Raw genomic sequence first — 12153 nt, forward strand, 5'->3', positions numbered from 1 at the left:
CCTTGCCACCAAAACAGATTTGATAGTTGATACAATAATTGCATCTGCAACCTAAGTGCAATATTTTTGCTGAATTTGCTGTGTACTATGTCGGTCGGCTTCATTTCTTTACATTTTTTACACATATTTTAAGCTAATTATAAAGTATAATTCCGGAATTCATTTTTCAATTTTTTTTTGTATTTTTTTTATAAAAAATTCAACATTATATTATTATTTAGAAAAAAAAATTATGCAACTATATGTAATAGGAGTATTAAAGTACGTGTCGAGTAATTTTTTGGAAGAAACAAAGTCAGACTTTAGAAAGAGCTGCAACTGATTTAGCTAAAGAAGTAATATCAAAATAAATATAATTAACAATAATTAAGTGAAATAATTCGGGTTTAATAATATATTATAATGATTTTGTTATATATATATATTTTGTAATTTGTTATTAGAGTCCAACTTTGTGCAATAAAAAGAACCAATTTGTGTCTACTTATTGTACTTAATATATAATCAATAATTAAATTTTTAGTGTACACAATGTTGTTTATGAAGTAACGAGGGGTGTAGTTATGCAACCAATATATTTTTGAATTACATAACTTTTTATGTAATTAGTTAATTTTTACGTTAGACGACGGAAATATTCTCAAAAAAGACTGTGAAAAAAAAATAATTTGGTGTAAATAAAATATTATGGAAAAAGGCCTATATATCATTAAATTAGGTGAGTATATGGTTCATGTATGGCAAAAGAAAAGCCCTATTTAAAACCCAGTAGTCAGTAAGACGGTACGCACAGAGCGAAATGAGCAGAAGCATCAGAGCACCTGATGATCGTTTTCTCTCTCTGTTCATATGAATCGCGTCTACGAGAAGTTGAGTTGCTCTTACCTCTACTTGTATTGGCCCTACTTTTATATTGTTGGAGAAAAGAAACATGATGTTTATACTCTTAGAAAGAAGGATCTTTTTAACCCAAGTCCTTCCAAAAATGCTAGAGGGGCTCGGTATGTAACTCAAATTACAGCGCCCCAGGTCCTCTAGCTTTTGCTTATCGAAATAATCTCTATGTTGTTTCTAAAGCACGTAGTACGCTTCCCAAGTACAGGACAAATTATCATGAACACACTTGTTTCAGCTTTTGTACTTCTCCCTCTAAGCCATCTACGACTAAGTTCTTTCTACTACCACCTTTAGGTCAAGATAATCGTATCTTGAATGCTCTGTGTTATTGTAGCTGTGGTATTCAAGGAAAGTATCATTTTGCTCAAGTCACATAGTCACTATGGATGCAACTGTAGAAATAATGTGCGGGGTCTGCTATGGTATTGATTTTTGGGGTGAAGATCCTTTTTCAAGGTCCCTGAAGATTCTCAATCATCTTCCAGCATTAGTGTGGGAGTATCTTCTGATAGTTTGTTATCAGTTATCACTTGAAGAAGATAACAAGTTTTCCCATTGCTTCAAGTTTGAACGTCGTTTCGTCATTAAAACTAAGCAGCCGACTCATCATGCTATTATCTTCACTTGTCTATTCGTTTGATCAACGATAATGTTAGGATTTGTATATAAAATCAGAAGTGTCAGTTGTGGCTAAGAACCTCCGCAAATGTGCTGCACAAAACGAAATCATAATTTTCATGACCATATTAATAGATATGAGTGGTATACGAATTAGGCATTAGTGGAATAATTAGAGACCAATTACAAGTTTTGCTTTTACTTAAATCTTCTTAAAAAGTCTGATTTCTTTTCTTCAGTTGAGAATTGCTTCTGCACTTTGCACCTGCTACAAGCAACTACATTGATCTTTTACGAGATAAAATAAAGGTGATTTACTGATAAAAAGTATTTTGAGTTCTGAATATAGAGGTGTGGGTGTGGGTGTCACTAATGTGTGGGGCTGCTATTGTTGCTGCATTTTGGCTCGTAATAGAGTAAGTGTCTGGATTTCATTACAAGTGAGATACTTTGTTTGCTTCATCACAACTCCGGGGTGTTTTTTTTTATAGCTATTGTCTGTGCACATTCGTCGCTCTTGCATCTTTTCGTTTGATCTCTTTGGCATCTTTTTTTCACTAATGTTTACTGTGCTTTGCTGCATTTTTCCTAACTTTTAATGGCTAATAATCAATCTGCCTTTGAGGATCTGAATATAACGTATTAGAGCCACTGGGATTTTTACACCTTCAATAGACTGAGAGTATTGTCATGTCTCTCTGTTCTGTAAATTCTATCCTACCACAGGCTAATGGAGATTGAAACTCAACAGTATACCGCATTCAATGGCACAGTTTCTACCTGCTTTAGATAGCCATTATTACTAGTGCAAGAAAAATATGAAGAAATATATATGTTTTACAAGTAACTAGTTTTGCAATGCACGGATTGCCAGAATTTTTTTTAATATTATATAATTTTAAAAAATATATTTTGAATTCAATTTTCATTTAAGATTTTAAATGATATAAATTCATAATAATTATATCAGTACACCTGTATGTTCATATTTTTTTTATAACATTTACACTTATCTTTAGCATTGATCAGGGGAAAATATTATTATAACGAAATTATTATTTTATTGAGGGTAAAAATATAATATTTTCATTATGTTAAGACCTTAAAAAATATTATTTTAACATGATGATTACTTAATCGATTAACTATAACTCTATAAAAAATATTTAAAAAAGATAATATTACTGATTGAGCGATATAGCTTTATTGATAATTTTATGTGTTTTTTTTTAAAAAAAAATATTTATATTATAAATAAAATTTGATTTTTTAGTTCATAATAGGATACGAATTATACCTAACATTATTTTATTTTAACCCGATGTCCAATACACCTACCAAATCAAACTAATTATTTTTAGTTTAATTTTAATTTTTTTAAAATCTGGATCAATAAGATAATTTTATTTTACACTGAATAATTAGTATATATGATTTTGTTTTTGTTGGTCGAATTATATTTTTATTTTAGTTTTATTTTAATCTGAACAATTGTATAATGTAATTTTTCATCTTGGATAAATAAAATATATTATTTTGTTTATCCAAGTTCATTAGTATAATTTTTTAGGAGGATTGATAGTATTATTATTTTATCTTAATCTGAGTCACATTATATCAACTAAATCTGAATAATTTTATTTAGTTTGCTTAAATGTAATTTAGCTTAAAGTAACAAATTAGAATAATATAGAATTCAATATTAATTTAAATTTAAATTGGTATAAGAAGTTGAATTTAATATGAATTATAATGATATAGAGTTAGATATAAAATAAAATTAAAATTGGTAAAGTAATAGAAAAAGTTAACTTTAGTATCAATTAAAATTATAATTGATCGACCGAATAATTAGAATTAAAATAAAGTAATTTCAAATTATCAAATTTTTAATATTTCGTAAATTATAATATAGTATAGATAGATGCTACATTTTTCTTACAGGAATGACATTGAAACCCAATATTAATGACGTTTTAGACACATACAATTAGTTTCATCTTCTTATTATTTGTTTCTTATATTTTTTTTTCTTTTCTTATATTACTATTAAAATTTCACAAAAATTATCTACTTACAAGTAATCAAGTTCTAATCACAAAAAATAAAATATTCTATATCACCCAAAAAATTATAAATTTTTTATTTTAATAATAAGACAATACTTGAAAATAAATTATAATATTATATATTACAAGAATGGTTATAAATATTACAAATATTATGTTGTTTAACATATATTATAATTTTGTATAAAATAGTTGAATATATTACAAAAATTATGTTGTTTAACATATATTATAATTTTGTATAAAATAGTTGAATTTTATTGTAAATAAAATCAAAACTAATAATTATAAATCCTTTTTACAACTAAATTTATAAGTATAGTTTCACTCATATTTTTGAAATAATATTCTCATCATCATTCTTTTCTATAAATTTATAAAAAAATAAGAATTTTAAAATAAAACTTTACGTTACTATACCTCATAAATAAATTTCTGCAATGTTGTAATGAAAATTATTTACAAAAAAATCATGTGAAAAAAGTAAAAAAAGCCAATAAATAAAATATATACAGTTTTATTCACGTCTTTCTCATCATTGGAGCAAATCAAATCATACTTCTTCTTCTTACTCAGCTAGCGAACCTTAACAAAGCAAATCTGATTTTGAGTCGAACATTAGAGTAGATCATCCGGACATTTTCATGGATTCCAAGTTATGTTATCTAAGCCTTATCTATATTTTTTTTATCTATATTGTTTGAATATGTTAAGTTTTTTTTAATGTTTTCAAGTATATTTGTTAGATATGATTATGAAGTTTCATGTATATTATTAGTTATTAGTAATGTTGCCGTCCACACACGGGAATTTCATATAAATTACAATATTAATTCATATATCATTAAGTTTTATTTGTTATCTCTTCTAAATATTAAAAGTTAGTTTAATATGTAGAATCTTAAAACATAAATAATGATAAAGGTTGCAAATTGATATCAAATTAACCGATAGACAACAATACAATTATTTTTAATAATAGACCCCGTAAAATCATACAAAATTACTTTTAAAATTACACCATTAACAAATTTGTTCGTGAACAAATTTTGGTACTAATTTAATATTTATAAATTTTGTTTACTGTATAAATTAATGATGTCATTGCTCGTTATATTTGTTGTGTGATTAGAAATTAATTATTATGTAAAGTATTAATTTTGATATATACATTTCATAACTTTATTCTATAAATTCAAAATGTTATTTGTAATATGCTCATGATGTGTAGAGTTATATTTTATTTTATATAATATTAAAATAAAGCTAAATAAAATATTAATTTTTAATGTATTGTATTTTCATTTAAAAGCACAATTTATTTTCCGTATAAATATAAAATGTATGTAGCACTATTTATTTTTTTAATATTAATTTACTTTTTAATAATCTTATTTTATATTTTAATACGTTAAAAAATTGAGTAATACAAAATAATTTCTACCCAAGCCTCTGGCTAGAGAAAACATTAACTTAATAGTTAATACACAACCATTACTTAAATATTCAAATAAAAAGTAAACAAAGTTTATGATTTTATTGATATTTTTTTTTCAAGATGTACTTTATTATACCGAAATACAATATACAGGTAATTTTTAATAATTTTAATAATAATCGTAATGTAATGGTTATATATATCCAGAAACACAACACCTAATGCGAGTTAGCCAACACTCTATAATTATAATTTATTTAATTTTGGAAGAAATGGTACTTAATTTAGTAGTTTTATTAATTTATAAGCTATTAAAAAATTGAAATAAATTTTGTAAGTTGTATATATGGCTTATAATACTAACTTGTAAAAAAATTAAGTTAATTAAAAAAAAAATATTTTCATGTTATAAAAGTTATAATTCACTTTTTACTTAATATAAAAATCCTCCCTTTTAACATGCACATACATAGAATTTTGTTTCGTGATTTTTTTTTACTTTCTTGGAATTACAATATTATTTCTCATATTTACTAAACTAACATTATTATAAATTTAATTTATCAGTTATCCCATACATAGAATTATAAATTTAGATTTTCCTAAAAAAATATTTGAAAAATTTGACATTTTTTGTTAGATATCAATTATTAAATTATTTTTTGTTGGAAGGATGTCAAAAAAATAATGTGCAAGTAAAAAAAGATGGGTGCTAGTCAGTGCTTTAATAAACCAAGAAACCAATCACCATTTAAACATATAAAAGTACTAATACTAATCACCAATCAAATATTATCCATCTCCTCACTATCTATACTATATTATAATAGCCGGAATATAGATAATTTGGTTCAACGGTTTGGTTCAACGATAATTCCCTAATTTTGATTATTACAAAAATAGATAAATAGTGTTATATATCTAATAAAATACTAAATTATTAAACTACTACTAAATATAGTATAATTATCCTACTAAACTGCGAATACAACTTATCATATTATTAAAAGATATAAATAATAGTGTTACATATCTGCTAAACTACTTAATTGTTAAACTACTTAATTGTTAAACTACTAGAAATAGTCTATTTATTCTACTAAATTACGACCACATGTTATTTTTTTATTTTTATTATAAATTTATAATCATTATATATTTATATAAATATTTTAAAAATATAATATAACTTGATAAATAAAAATTTAAAATATTAATGAAAACCCGTGCATCGCACGTGATTTATGATAGTACTAATTAATAATCAAAACCAGTATTAAAAATACTATAGTTTTGTCACATTTTTATAATCTACTAATAATCACAGCTTTTAAAATCTACTAATAACCACGGTGACCTCCATCAATGCTAGGTGATATAAGAAGCTGCACGCAAGCAAAGGAACGCCACTATTCCTTATATTTCTTTTTCCCTCCGGTCCAATGCATCTGAGTCAGGTACATCCTAATAAAATATCATAATATCCTAAAAGAGCAACAACTTCAAAGTATATGTAGCAGGAGCAAAACAAGTTTAAGTTGTAAAGGGGGCAAAAGAAAATTCATCTCAACTCTTCGTGAGTTGGTTAATAACCCCTATTTTGCATTCAAAACGAACATGTATATTGAAAAAAGATATGAAACATGAACATGTACATGGTTATGTACATGGTTATGAGTTTTTGCTTATGTGTGTTAAGATACCACTTAATTACCAGCTATCCTAAAATGAGGTAGACTCAACTGAATCCTATAGTAAGAGCGCTTGCGTACACATTGTTGGAAAATGTGGGTACTGAACCCCACATTGTCAAGTCATTTTGAGCCATTCTTGAGTGGGTGTCGCTTGGAGTATGTTCTCCTCCGTGAGAGCTTTCCGAGACACTTTGAAACACTCAAAATGGTTAAGGGATGAATGAGATACGATCATTCAAAGTTGGTCCCTTGAAGGTGAAATTGTAGATGTGAAAACTTGTATCCCACATTGAAATGGAAAAGGGGTTTCCATTGCTTTATATAGCACAACACTTTAGTAGTGATTAAAAGTGTTAGTAAGGTGTTGCTCCGTGTTGCTCCATCTCCTACGTGCGCGCGCATGGGTGCAAATTGTGGGATTTCGAGGGGTAATCCGAGGCTTGCGAAGCCTTCGGGCTTGCCCGCGTGTGCGACGTGCGGACACGAATGTAGCAGAAAATTGGTCCAAATAATCACGGACTAGTTTTATTAATTTATTTTTCCACTGGACTTGGGCACTTAAATAAATATTCATTATTCAGTATTTATTTTATAAATACGAATATGAATTGATTTGACAGTTATAATTCGATTCAATTACGGATAATAATTGACTCTCAAATTAAATTTAATTAACGCGTTTAATTAAATAAAAGAAGTAGTGCACACGTTTCTCTAAGCCTATATATTTTCGCTATAGGGTTTAGGGTTTACTAACTCAGAATACACAGCCGTCCTCCTAAACACAAACCCTACCTCTCTCTCTCTCGGTGATAGTTTCGTACTCGTTCAAACTCGCTGAAGGTGCTCGTTTTCCGCAACGCCGCTGCTGCCTCGTTTTATCCTGGGAAGCTATCGACTCACACATACGGTGAGAGGCGAAATAGCTTTAAGGAGACAGTTTCAACTGGACTCGAGGATCTCCCTTTGTTTATATCCTTTTTTTCTCTGTTTGATTTCGTTTACTCACGCACACACTTATTTGATTTATATGTATTAATCGCAGATTGTATTCACACATATACCTTTGTAAGATAAGTAGATAGAAACCAAAGGCAAAGTAATGACACATAAAGATAATGTTTCCATTTCATGATGTTTTTAGTAAAGGATATGCAAGTTGACAAAAATGGTAAGAATCCTCAAAACAGCTTTACTAATCTTCACGATATCCTGGAAGACTAAGCCTACAAAAAATCACACTTAAGTAATCAAAAAACACATATGGACACGTACTACAGAGGTGTTCGAAATCATGGACAAAATATGATTTATACAATTATTAAATTGACTGATTACCTCTTTAGGCCGGAAAATAAACTGAGAATATATGAAAAAAAGAGATTAGTAGCTAAGTTTATGTTAACTGATAGCTATCGAAAAAATACGTTATAATTATTGCTGGTATTTATAAGACAACTGGGCCTCTTAACACATCTCTTCAGGTTATGAAACAGTGACATTTTGCCTTTTTTGCGGCAACAAGACTCTCAACTATGCATGTAACAGCCCGCACTTCCGGACCATTAATTCTAAACCGAAACTAAAAGAAAGTATAATCTATTAATCCAAAATTCTATTACAATGGTGACTATTACAAAAACGCAGCTAACGGAAGCGGTCCAAAAGTCAATCAACTCCAAATCTAAGTCCTCGAACTTGAATGCTATCCAACTTGAACTCTTAGACGAAACCTGAAATTGTAAGTAATGAGCTATACAGCCCAGCAAGAAAATAATCGATCCAACTAGTAGGCCAAGTAACATGAACACATATAACAAAATACGATAATCTATACGATACGATATACAAAACAAATATTTTCGATACATATTCTTATTCTTATTCGATACACACAATACACATATCACATAAATAACAATAATTTAAAATCCACAATTTATGCCACGACCACTACAACCCAGTGATAACGGTCCCAAATTTTCAGAAAACTGTCACTATAATCTGGTGACTGCGGTCCCAAATTCTTATTCGATATTTTCACAAACCATGGTACAAATCAGAGATCTCAAATTATCGTCTAGACATCACATATATACATCGATACATATTCTATATCACATAATAATATCAAAATTCGTCACTCAGCCCATGTTTTGATAATCAAATATAAACGCATAACATACAATTTTGAAAACACTAGAAAAATTGATCGAAAACTTACCTCAAAACCTGACCAGATCTGAATATAGTCTTTTTGACTCTCTAAACGACGTTATCTTAAAAAACACGAAACACAAAGTAGGTGAGAACGAAAAGATCTTTCCGAAAAGTCTAGAATTACTGAATTCTGACTTACGATGAATTTTCTACAAGTTTTACAAGATTGCTGATTTATGAAGAAAAGCCCCTACGAATTTTGATATAAAAAACGAGGAAAACGAATAGGATGTATTTATAACGATACAAAACCCTATATCTTAACCTACAAGTTATCCATATTAGAATTGGATCCAAATTTTAGGTCCATTAGTGTAATTCAATTTTAAATCCTAGTCCTTATCTAATTTTAATCCTTTTTATTCTATTATTCTTTTATTAATCGAATTCTAAAAAATTACGGGATATCATAATGCGAGAATCAAAGAGAGTGTGATTGTTACCATAATTAAACTTTGGTAAATATTGCAAACCTCCATCTGTAAATACATCGCAGCAAATATCGGCATAAGCAATTATCTCGCTAGAAGATATCAAAAAAGCCACTCAATAAACAGAGTTCAAGGAGGAATGATATTAATTAAAAACACTGACATATTAAGCTAAGCATCTATTTATTAGACAATACCAAAATTATAACAGGCTCGGCCTTTATGGCAAAATGCCAGCTATTTTGACATAATTTTTTTTCCGAAAACCAACTTGATATTGCAAATATATAATACTTTCCAAACTAACCAATAGAGTGTAGACACTTACAACTCATTGCTTTCTTAGGTTTCTATTACAGCAGCTTGTTCTTATGGTGCTGCAGATACTTCTGTTAGGTCACACACACACTGTAGAGGGGGTGAATACAGTGTATAATACACTTAAATCGAACTTTAAGAACTTAAGTAACAAAAAACAAACTTTATTGAAACAATAAACTCTGTTACAGTATTGAACTGTTACCTCTCAGTGATGAACAAATATCACGAGAGCTGCTAGGGTTACAATGAATAATCTTTTTTAATAATGATAACACTTATAGTGTAAACCCTATGTCTGTGTTTATATACTACACAGTTACAAGATAATCGCTAATTGATATGGAATATAATTCTGCTTCCTAAAATATATCAATCAGATATCTTTTCTTCCAAGTATTCCATTCTTCACGGAATTCCTTCTTCATGCATATGTCTTCTTATGTTTATCTCGATCTTCTTTCCTTTAATCAGCTACTGTCCTTATCTGATTGTCCTTCATCACTTAAGTTCTGATATCTATCTTCTGATGATTATCTCCTGATAATATAAGTACTGATATCCTTAAGTCCTGACTTCCAGTATAAGTACTGATCAACAGTTAAGTACTGATTTATCCTGTTCACGTAAGATCTGAAAGCTAAACATAAAATATATTAGCCATGACATTATCAAATATATCTAACAATCTCCCCCAACTTGTAAATTAACAAAATATACAAGTTTAACAGATATTTGATGATGTCAAAAACATTAAGTACAAATGCATGAGAAATAAACTAGATAACTACAACTTATAGTCCTTAAAGTTTTTACCAATTTCAACTTCTGATAACAACTTCAATCTGTATAAATATCAGAATTTAAGCAGTTGTAGATCTTCGACTTGGCTTCTTTATTTTCTGATCTCTCTAATGTCAGGAGTTGTTCTGAGATAGTTCTTCAACAAACATTTCTCAGCATATCTTAGTTCATCAATCATTCTCCTTTTAACACCTTTAAGCTCTGCAGTATCTTCACCAGTTTGAAAGATTGCAGCTCTGAGATCATTAATCTTTGCTTTTCTCAACTCCTGATCTAGTCTTATGACATAAGCTTTGTCAGACTCAAGATTGAATTCAAGTCCCTTAATACCAAGATACGTTCTGATCTGTGCAGTATTAGGCTTCATATCAACAATATCACCATTGTGATCTCTGTACTTTGGAACATATATGCTGTCAGACTTAAAAGAATAAAGCCTTTTCTGTCTCTGAATCTGTTCTTTTAAGTAGTTTGTAGCAGTCTCTGTTATTCTGTCATCCACTTGAAGTAGGAAAAGTACATGCTCCAATTCTTCAAAATACTTCAAAGGAATGGCATTTTGTCTTATATGATAAACCCTACCATCTGTCATGAAATACAACATGATGTATTCTTTCAAGTAGGTATGGTAAACCATCTGTACAGATTCCAGTTGATTCAATCTCTCAGGAGTTGCTCCAATACCTGGTTCACTCAAGGAAGTTGGATCATTGGTAGTGTTGTGTACTCTTCTTTCATCAGCACTTCCCAATCCAGTTTTATCTCTAGCTTCCTTTCCAGTAACTACTCTTGCTTCAAAACCACTTGCAGTAGTCTTCAAAGATTGAGTCTGTTTTGCTTTAGTGAATTCTGGTAGGAGTGTCTTTGATTTATTTTCTGATATCAAGTTAACTTGAGCTCTGTCAGAGGTTACTTGCTTCTTCTGAATATCAGAACTTACAATTTCTTGACTCTGAACAACTTGAGCCATGTCAGAGGTTGTTTTAAGAACTTTTCTTGAAGTCAGAGCAAGATCATCTTTTTCATCAGTAATTTCTTCTTCCTCAGGAGGTACATAAGCCTTAATAGGTTCACCAACCTTTTCTTTACCCTTGGATCTTGGATCTATCTGTGGTTGTGATCTAGCCAATGTTGCTTCAATATGTGTCCTTTCTTTGATCACAATGCCTTTAAGTTTTGGAAGTAACTTTTTACCAGAATCTTCAGATTTAGATGTGACTTTCTCTGATTTAAGTCTGGCTTCTTCTTCCTTTAAACTTTCCAAGTCCATCCCTGGATTTTCTTGAAGAAATAACTGTCTTGACATTTCCTCATCAAGATCTAGAAGTTCATCAGAACTTATCCTTTTACCAGCAACAGAACTTATTCTTTTCCCAGTATCAGAACTTGTTCTGTGACTAGCTTGTCTTGATGTAAACCTTCTACCTTGACTATGACCACTACCCATTCCAGAGTTTCCTTGGTCATCTTTTCCATCATCCTTTCCTTGCAGTGTCTTGTTGGTTTTATATTTGGACTTAATTACCTTCTCCCCCTTTTTGGCATCAGCAGGTAATAAAAGAGAGATAAGTAGTTCCACTGAGGTCTGGATTTCAGTAAGTTGCGATTGCTGAGAAGCTTGATTTGTCAGAATTTGATCAATCTGAGCTTGTTGTTTCTCTTGA

This window comes from Apium graveolens, unplaced genomic scaffold (genome assembly GCF_009905375.1).
Source record: "Apium graveolens cultivar Ventura unplaced genomic scaffold, ASM990537v1 ctg3385, whole genome shotgun sequence".
NCBI lineage: Eukaryota > Viridiplantae > Streptophyta > Magnoliopsida > Apiales > Apiaceae > Apium > Apium graveolens.